This window comes from Danio aesculapii, chromosome 6, assembly GCF_903798145.1.
Source record: "Danio aesculapii chromosome 6, fDanAes4.1, whole genome shotgun sequence".
In the NCBI taxonomy this organism is placed as follows: domain Eukaryota; kingdom Metazoa; phylum Chordata; class Actinopteri; order Cypriniformes; family Danionidae; genus Danio; species Danio aesculapii.
The window spans coordinates 45,559,565-45,569,759 of NC_079440.1; positions in this window are offsets into that span (position 1 = coordinate 45,559,565).

Below are 10,195 nucleotides of genomic sequence, written 5' to 3' on the forward strand. Positions count from 1 at the left end.
ACCATTTTCTCATTCTCATTTTCTATGTTAAACATGAAGGTACACATGAAAGATGAATGTTGTAAACTGATAACCTTTGACTTCCATGCCCACATAGCAAAATATCTCTGGCCCACACAATCAGCTTTTGCTTGGACCACATGCTTACGGTACATGACCGGACTAAGTCAGGCTTCCAGACAAGGACCAAACATGGACCACACCTGGGCCAAGTCTCAGCCAAATTAATAACCCATAACTGAGCCTGAACTGGGCCAGATATCTTGGTGTGTCAAGACTGCAATGAAACTGATACACCCATGAATCATTGTGCTTTAGGCATGCTATGAGCGTGCTTTTTGATTGGTTGAGTTTTTTTTTTCTTTATTTGAAAATTATAAAAATGTCTTTTAAATGTGGGTCAAGATAGGCCAAACTTACATGGCCCACATATCAATTATTAACATCTGGCCCAAATACTACATTTTTCATCTGGCCCAAGTATTGTGTGTCGCCTTAAAGACGGTGCCACCTTTGTCAAACCAGGGCCATGCTTTACCCACATGCTGTATGCCAGTGCCCGAAGAATGCCTGCTGTGCCAGATTTAATCTATATTTGGGCCACAATTCTTTGCTAGCTGGGTGGTTATTATTTATTTCTACTATGGATATCATTGGCTACTGGAGTCCCAACATTCTTCAAAGTATTTCAACAGACAGAAGAAAAGAATAAAGGTTTGAAACTACATGAAAGTGAGTACATGGTGAGTCAATGTCTATTTTTATGATTAACCTTCAAAACAACTCTCCTCTGTTTTGACAAACTACATATCCACGATTTGATTTGGTGGTTTGCAAATAATTACATTGCATTCTTCTCTAATTTGTTGTACAAAAACTCATTATTTTAATAATAATTTTATAAACATATTTTAAAAATATAAAAAAAAAACACTAGAACAGTGTTATATATTTTGCTGATTTATGTACTTACATTAACCCAAATGTTTCAAAGAACATTCAAATCCAGAGAAATAAGCAGTTTTAACTAGTGACACAAAGCGTGTGTTATATGTTCATGCTAATGACGTTACACGCCATCAATTTCTGGTTTGGTTTTATAGAAAACAGAGAAACACCTGTTAGGTCCCATGTTGAACCTGTTTGTTTTGGTTCTGTTTTGTGATTTGCAGAGCCTGTATAGTTCCTGATTTGTAAGTGGGTCATCTCACCTTAGACCAATTACATGACACCTATAAAGCTGCGGTCACACTGCAATTTTCTACCCATAGACTTCCATTCATACGCATGCGAATGCATCAGACCGGAAACGCAAGGTTGTGTGTCAAGTTTTGCAGATCGCTGCATTGGAAAGTTCAAGCTTGGTGCTTGGTGCGAAATCACATCACTTGACTGCATGAGACCAATCGAGAATCAAAGCATTACCTCTCTGGACAGGAATTTAAAATGTGGAGCAATCGCGCACTTTTTTTAATGTCTAATCATCTTGTTTAATCCTGCCCTATTTCGCAGCGCTGTACGACAGAATTTCGCAAACTCTAACTCTAATGTGACCGCAGCTTAAAGAGCCCAACATTTAACATGAGAGGGGAGCTCGATTAGCTGGACCTTTCTGCCTGTTGTTTTGATTATTTTAATTTATTTTGGACCATGAGCTCAGTTCACTAAATAATGAATCATTTCTCTTTACGATTTACCTGGTCTGCATTGTCTCTCTTATGTTACAATTTTGAGCTGGTTGTAACACACCAAAGACCCTTTAATATTTTCTGTGTTTATTAGACTGTAAAGAGCAGCAATATAACAAAAACCCAACATGTATTTATTTAGTATGATAAAACAGTTATGTTCCTTCCACTTGTGATCAGGACCAGCTCCAGACCAGATGCACATGCGAGCTGAGCTGCATGCCATGCTTTTGATGCACATACCTAACTCTCACAGTAACATCACACACTGCATGTCTCAACCTGCATGTGCAAGTATGCAGATAGAAGGACTGTGGCATAATAAAAGCTCTGCTGCTTATCTGCCATGTCATACTGGTCTATCCAGAGCAATTGCTTCAGTGCTGTCATTTCACTTCAAAGAGTCTTCACCTTAAGGTCTTTGCACACTGAAGTCCAAATGTTCGTATGTCTTTTTTTTGTCACGTAAACAAACCTTGCAGTCCGATGCGTATTAATTAATCCATAATGAAAAAACGTAAAACATTTCGGAGTTAATTCAAGCAGTGATACATTGTTCTCCTCTCTTATCTCCAAAGTAGAAAAAGAAAGAGGAATAGACTGTCTATCCAATACTGCATTGAGGATGGAGAGTTCAGCTTGTTATCAAAGAGCTGCATTATAATGAGTCCGAAATGCAAAGTTTGCTTTCATTTATAATGTCTTTGGGCAGTGCGTCAAATATATGGACACACTCACACATACACACACCAGCAGCAAGAGAGAGGTGCGCCAGTCACTGAATTCAGTAGGGGGTTTTCAACTGTCGGCCACATCTTGTGTAATTTTTAGTTTTGGAGGCAGTGTGTCAATACGATTCACACAATGTGAGGTCGTTTTTTTAATGTGCGAAAATTACAAACGAAAATTTCTGATTCAGTGCGCAATAAACTTTAATCTGTTTCATACTGCCATGACAAAAAGTTTTGTAATGAAGATGAAAACTGTTTCCACACTCACCACGTCATCAAAGTACATCTTTGTTTGTTAGTAATATGCACCCTCTAGTGGCAAAAGTTACGCACTGTGCCTTTATTGATTACAATTCCAATATACCATTGAGGATGTTATTGCTGAATCAAACAAATTCTTTAAAAGGGTTTGTTAGGCAGTCTAATTCAAGCTGGATTCTGCAGAGAAGTGTGTAAATTATGCTAAACTACAGGATCAAGAAACCAATAAAAAAACTTATGGAAAAAGGAGAAGTAACAGTAAGAAAGTTGCTGATGTCTGACACTCCAGCATACCAAAGCAGTGTTGAAAAATCTAAGGCTGTCACTGAACTCCAGATGAATACAGTTGTACTCACTAGACCAGCGATGTCCAAACTATGTCCTGCATAGTTTAGCTCCAACTTCCTTCAATACACCTGCCTGGAAGTTTTAGTACAGTGTTTTTCACCCATGTTCCTGGAGGACCACCAACACTGCATGTTCTAGACATCTACATGCAGAGCAGGTGGTCCTCCAGGAATGTGGTTGAGAAACGCTGTTTTAATATACCTTGAAAGAGCTTGATTAGCTGGTTCAGGTGTGTTTAATTGGGGTTGGGACTAAAATATGTAGGACACCGGCCCTCAGGACTGAGTTTGGGCACCCCTGCACTATTTCATTTTTTTAGGGCAACAGTACATCGAGCAGAAAAGGAACCTTGACATCAAAAGCCACTGCTCCAAAATATTTAAAATGTTTCTTAAATTTAATTATATAGTGTTCAATGGGGGGAGGGGGAAATAGGGGAAGAGTTATTGTTTTTTTACCCAGACATTTAAGGGTGCTGTCACACCTAGAATTTTGTTTCAGAACCTGGCACGTTTCCCCAGTTAGGGTGGTTTGTTTGGCATATGTGAATCCAGCAATCGCGTTCGGATCCACGGCAAAACAATGTGAAAGCAACCTAAAAATAACTTATTTTGGAGCTGTAATCACAATACCGTTAAACCATGATATTTTTATCCAAGGTTATCATACCGTCAGAACGGCCCATGCCTAGTGGTTAATAGTAATGTTGTTAACATGTTAATAATAAACAACAATTGAAACAACACGCAAATAAAAAGCCATCAGCATTTCGATTTTTTTGGGACCCCTGGGATGATTACATTAAAGACATTAAAGACACAGCAATAGTGTCAGATGCAGCACATTGATTTTATGGCATCAGGTTAAACTTTCTGACACCTTTCCGGACCTCATGTACAGTAAAAATAAACACAGGCCACAACTGAACATGGAGGATTGTCTCCGAGTGGCATTCTTCAAAATTAAATGATAAATAGACTTGGGACTTTTGGTATGTGTGCACCGTTGTGTGCAAGGTTTATATATTTATAACCACCTCAGACAGAGAATATTAGGGGTCGTGGGCTGAAAAGTTTGGGAAGCCCTGCCCTAGATCACCATGCTGTGAATGATGATGATGAAGTAAAAAACATTGCATCCCTATTTTGTTCAGGTTTTTGCTAGAGGTATGGTAGGTTGGTTGGTAGGTAGGTTGACCCTTTCTTTTAGGGTCATTGATATGAATCATGCACTCCTTTCATCTATTAGATCTTAAAGTCACAATAAAAAAGAAAGTGAAAAGAAGTAAGCCTCTCAGAACCATTAAGGAACATAATGTATGTTTATTTTACAAAAAGGCTCACGTGGATGGTGATCCTGCACCTGTAAAGTGTGCGGTGACTTAAACCTTTCAGGGGTTCTTAAATAAAGGAAACGTGTGGCAGACGTGCACGTGAATGCATGGTAAGTGCATTCAGTTGTCTATTTAGTCCTGTGGAAGACACGTTTACCCAGCAGGCTTTGATGAATTGAATTTAAATATGCACAGGTGGTGACGATAACATGCTTATAAGTGTACTGTTCTTTATCCCTAAATACACTGTGATCTAAGAGGTGCTTTTGTGTCCTACTTTCATCCAGACATTCAAACCGAAAAGGTTACTCTGGCTATAGTTGTCTTATGCTCACTGGGTTGAGTATAGAGAAAATGCCATGGAGAAATAAGCATGTATATGGAGAGCTCGTGCTTTTCACACGTGCTCAATGGGAGACGGATGATAAGCTCTTCTCCTGAGAGTTTCACAAATTAAGATCAAAATGCCTTGATCAGTGTTTCCTCACGTACATGTTTGCGAGCACCATACAGGGCTCAAGAGAAGAATGAGACTGTATGACCTTGCAATCGACATAAACAGCATTTTGAAAATGAAAACTGCAGGATATACAAACATAGCAACTAGTGTAAAATGGCTGGGAAAAAATCATAAATACAATATAGAAATAATTATAATTTGAGGGCGTCACGGTGGTGCAGTTGCACGATCGCCTCACAGCAGGAATGTTGCTGGTTTGAGCTCCGGCTGGGTCAGTTGGCATATCTGTGTGGAGTTTGCATGTTCTACCCGTGTTCGTGTGGGTTTCCTCCGGGTGCTCCGGTTTTCCCCAGAACCCAAAAGACATGCTTTTTAGGTAAAATGAATAAGCTAAATTCACCGAAGTGTATGTGTGAAAGAGTGTGTATGGGAGTTTTCCAGTGTTGGGTTGCGGCTGGAAGGGCATCCGCTGTGTAAATATTTGATTACAATATTGCAGTTGTCCATATTTTATAGAGATAGATCACCCAAAATCTCAATACACACAAAGCTTAAGCATATATCTTCTGAGGTAAAGTCTGATCACAAAGCATAGACCTGTTTTTGATGACACCAGGGTGCTGCTAAAACTGAATGTTTAAGCAGCTTATAATAAAGCACATAGATTTACATTAAAGTTTAAGACTTAATACTTGTGTATTTGATAAAAACTAGGTTGGCTGAATTGTAGATAAATTGGTGGCTAGTGTGTGGTCAATATTTGATCACAATAACGCACAAAGATGTTTCCATCCAAATTTTATAGGAATAGGTCACCAAAATGTGAAAAACATTTACTCTTCCTCGAATAGTTCCAAACTTGTTTGAGATTTTTTCTTCTGTTGAACACAAACATTATGAAGAGTGTTGGGGGGGGAAAACAGCTATTGTCAAAGGCTGCTTTTCCCCAATATTTCTGAGAATAATTTTGTGTTCATATGAAGAAAGACATTTATAGAAAACAGGAACATTTGAGTGAGAGTACCTGAGGAATTTTTCATTTTGGATTAACTATCCATTTAACTTGTGTGCAAAATTTGAATATTCCATAATACAATTTTCAAATAATTTCCATACCATGTGTTTAAATAAATCATAATACAAATCATATTTTTTAGAAAGCTATAGCTTCTTGATGACAAAAAAAAATCTCAATACACAAAGTTTAAGCGTATGTCTTTTGAGGGAATGTCTGATCACAAAGCATAGACGTGTTTTTGATGAGGCCAACATCAGGCTGCTTCTAAAACGGAATGTTTGAGCAGCTAATAATAAAGCACATATGTTTACATTAAAGTTTAATACTTAATGTTGATGGAACTGGAAAAAAGTTGGTTTATTTCAAAATAAAATCTCAAGTGTTTATACGCAATCACAAGATTATGCAAGTTCTTGAAGCAAAGCATAAAAAAAGTGACCAAAATTAATATCAGCGATCTATTGTTAGTCATCATTTTGAATGCTACGTATTATTTGTTGTAATCTTGTGCTCACCTTAATACCAATTTCAGCTCATATGTCCTTATGGTGCCCAACTTTCAAAGCAAGTATGGAAATTTTAAAGCCTTGTTGTGCCACATTCATTGATCTGGTTCTTTTCTTTGAAAGCCTCTGATTTACCAGAGCTAATGGTGTCAGCAAGCATCAAAGTCTTATTATGAACAGATCCGATCTATTCATCCCATTTCCAGCTCACTTCCTCTGCATCACCTGTCGCCGTGCCCTTAAATGAGCTTTTCTTGTTTTGACGAGATCTTATATTTAAAATAATTCTATAAGTCTTGTTTTGTAAGTATATTATAAATATATATATAACTCATATTATAAAAACATGGTGGGGGAAATGTAATTTAATTCAGTGCTTCTTGTACAATCTGAGACCCACTTTATATCAGATATCACTTAGCCAGTGGAGATCGCTGATTTTTAAAGAAAACTGACCTTAAATGCGCCAATTTTTGCATTGGCATAGAGTTGACCGGAAGCGCTTAACCCAGGTTACTGGCAAATTCAAAGTCCTATTAGCATGCTTCGGCATATAACCTATTACAAGTTCAGCCATGATTTTCCATGAAGACAGTTGACTTGGCTACTGAGATAGCTACACTTACCGGCCACTTTATTAGGTACACATTACTAGTACCGGGTTGGACCCTCTTTTGCCTTTAGAACTGCCTTAATATTTAGTGGATAAGATTCAACAAGGTACTTGACATATTCCTCAGAGATTTTGGTCCATATTGATATGATAGCATGATGCAGTTGCTGTAGATTTGTTGGCTGCACATCCATGATGCGAATCTCCTGTTCCACCACACCCCACAGGTGCTCTACTGGATTGAGTTCTGGCAACTGTGGAGGCCATTTGCAGTGAACTCATTGTCATGTTCAAGAAACCTGTCTGAGATGATTCACGCTTAATGACACAGCACATTATGCTGCTGGAAGTAGCCATCAGAAGATGGGTACACTGTGATCATAAAGAAATGGACATCAGGAACAATACTCGGGTAGGCTGTGGGATTGACACGATGCTCAATTGGTACTAATGGGCCCAAAGTGTGCCAAGACAATATCCCCCACACCATCACCAGCCTGAACCATTGATACAAGGCATAATGGATCCATGCTTTCATGTTGTTGACGCCAAATTCTCACTCTACCAAGGCATTTGAGCCCACAGAACTACAATTCACTGGATACCCTAAAGATGGTTGTGTGTGAAAATCCCTGTAGATCAGCAGCAGGTCCTCTCGACCATGCCTACATGCATTGAGTTACTGCCAAGTGACTGACTGGCTGATTAAAAATTTGCGTTAACAAGGTGTACCTAATAAAGTGACCGGTGAATGTATACTAAAGAAAGTGGCACTTTTAACAAAGGTACAGACAAAGACTAAATAAAAAGCACCTACCTCGTCCCTTCAAGGCGAATCCTCTCGGCAGTTTTCCGTGCTTTCGGTTAAATTTCGGTTAAAAGTTACAAAAAAGTTACAAAATCGCATTTTTTCAGGTTGCCCAATCTATTGCGCATGCGTACCCAAGGGAACAAATTCATGACGCAACCTCCTATGGCTTTTTTTTTGGACGCGATCAGTAGTCGTCCTGTCAATAAAAATACAGAACTACCGTAAGAATCAATAACTTACGTGTTACACGATGTTATCCGCTTAAATGTCACATTTAGTCTTCTGAGGTGATTTATCAATTATTCCAGACGGAAAATCTCATCCCACAATGACAGCGGCCTATTTGTTGCCAAATCTTCTGGGTCTTCAAGTAGTTAGACCATGTGATTTGCGTTTCATGGAAGAAGCAGGAATTCCCTTAAAAATATAGTATCCACATTCCTAATATAGATACATTTTAAATATCTATTTTATTTCATTCTCTTACTGCTCATGAATAAAGATAAATATTAAAGAGATGCATTAAAGAATGAACTAGATCTGATTTCAGACTACCAAACAGTATAACAAAAAACACAAAATCACCTCAGACAGTCAAATCCGTCTATAAGTTTAAACATACTATAAAATAAAACTACCACAAGTGGTATTTTTACCTCATCTACACTCTCAGAACTAAGGAGCTGTCCCTGGGGCGGTACCTTTTCAAAAGATACACATTTGTATCCAAAGTTCAACGTATAAAAATATTTGTACATTATTAAAGACAGATCTAAATCTCATCAAATTTGTGGGAGATCAATTATCAGAAAACGGCATCCTGCAGTTCTCCTTTTGCCATGACATTTTCAGAAGAAAAAAAAAAGGAAAGAAAAGAGAGACCCATTACTACATTACTGTGAGTTGATTGCTCTGGGGACTGTTCCATTTCACAGCTCAATTTAACAAATGATTATCTGATTATGTAACTTCTCATTCAGATGCTGTAAATGCACATATAAGCTGTAAACATGTTAATAATAGGGAGTGTATCAGATAATTTGTGTCAGTCATCACAGTTAAGTTAGCTCAAACAGTTAAGTCAACTTTCAGTGTAAAAAATACATTTCTTCCTTACTATCTTTGACTTATTTTCCACTACGAAATATCTAAATATTTAAATCAATACGCTTACTTGAGAAGCATATTACTTGAGAAGCATTATTAGATGTAAAATCACATGAGAAAAATCAACTTGTTTGCATTGCAATTAAGTTTTCCGTAACAGACTAGAAGATCTAGGTTTATTATTTCAGAGACTCGAAGGGACAGTTCATCCAAAAAATGAACATTTCCTCACCATTTACACACACTTAAGTGGTTCTAAAAGTTTATGGATTTCTTTCTTCAGTTGAACGCAAAACAAGAGATTCTGAAGAATGCTGAGAGAAAAAGCAGCCACTGACACACATAGTAGAAGCAAAAAATCACAATGAAAGTCAAGGGTTTTTCTTTCTCATTCTTTATTTGTTTTCAACAGAAGATAGAAACTCAAAGAAACAAGTAAATGATTGCCGAAATTTCATTTTTGGGACAACTATCCACTTAAAATCATTTTCTTCACAAATACTGACTTGCCAATGGTTGCTTGCCTGTTCTGGAAAAAGCCAGACAAAAAATGCTAAGATTTTTTTTACTATTTATTTATTTATTTTGAAGTGCATGGTACTTTAAAGAGCATTTTCTGGGTCTCAGGAACCATTTCCTGTAGTGTCTTACCCTTTAGAGGAAGACAGTCTTTTTAAGGTCAAGGCATTATTGATAAGAAACTAGCAAGTACTGTAGGTGAATGTGTTTGAGCACTAAAATCTTGATTGAACTGATTGAATGGATGGCAGAGGCACCTTCACGTGTGGCTCAGTGGTGTCATGGGGCTTTACTCAGAATCAAACACAGAATCGTGCTCATAATAATAACTTCCTCATGCATGCATGCATGTAGTCGGACATACATTTTGTTTGATTTCTCAGAAGACATGTGTACCAAATCTTTGCACAATTGATGGTACACGTGTGCATTGATCCTCTCAAATTGATCTAACACCTGAAGTGCAGCTCTAAAGTGTTGCAGCATTTATGTAAGCTACATTAGAGAGGAACCCAGTTTCTGCTCTGACTGTTGGTCAGAATAGAGAGTGATTGTTATCATTTTCCTCTGAGCAAAAGACATTCTGAGATCCATCTTCACTGACCAGACCTTAAATTTAAAGTGTACAAGGGATTGAACAAAAGGTATTGGTTTTTTCACATTTACACATCAGTGATGTAACAAAACAAACAAAAAAAAAACTGAAGGAAAGAAGGAATTGAGGGGGAAAAAATGGCGATAGCAATGTTGTCAAAGCTCAATCAGATGTTCAAATTGTGTTGTTTTTATTGTTTTCAAAA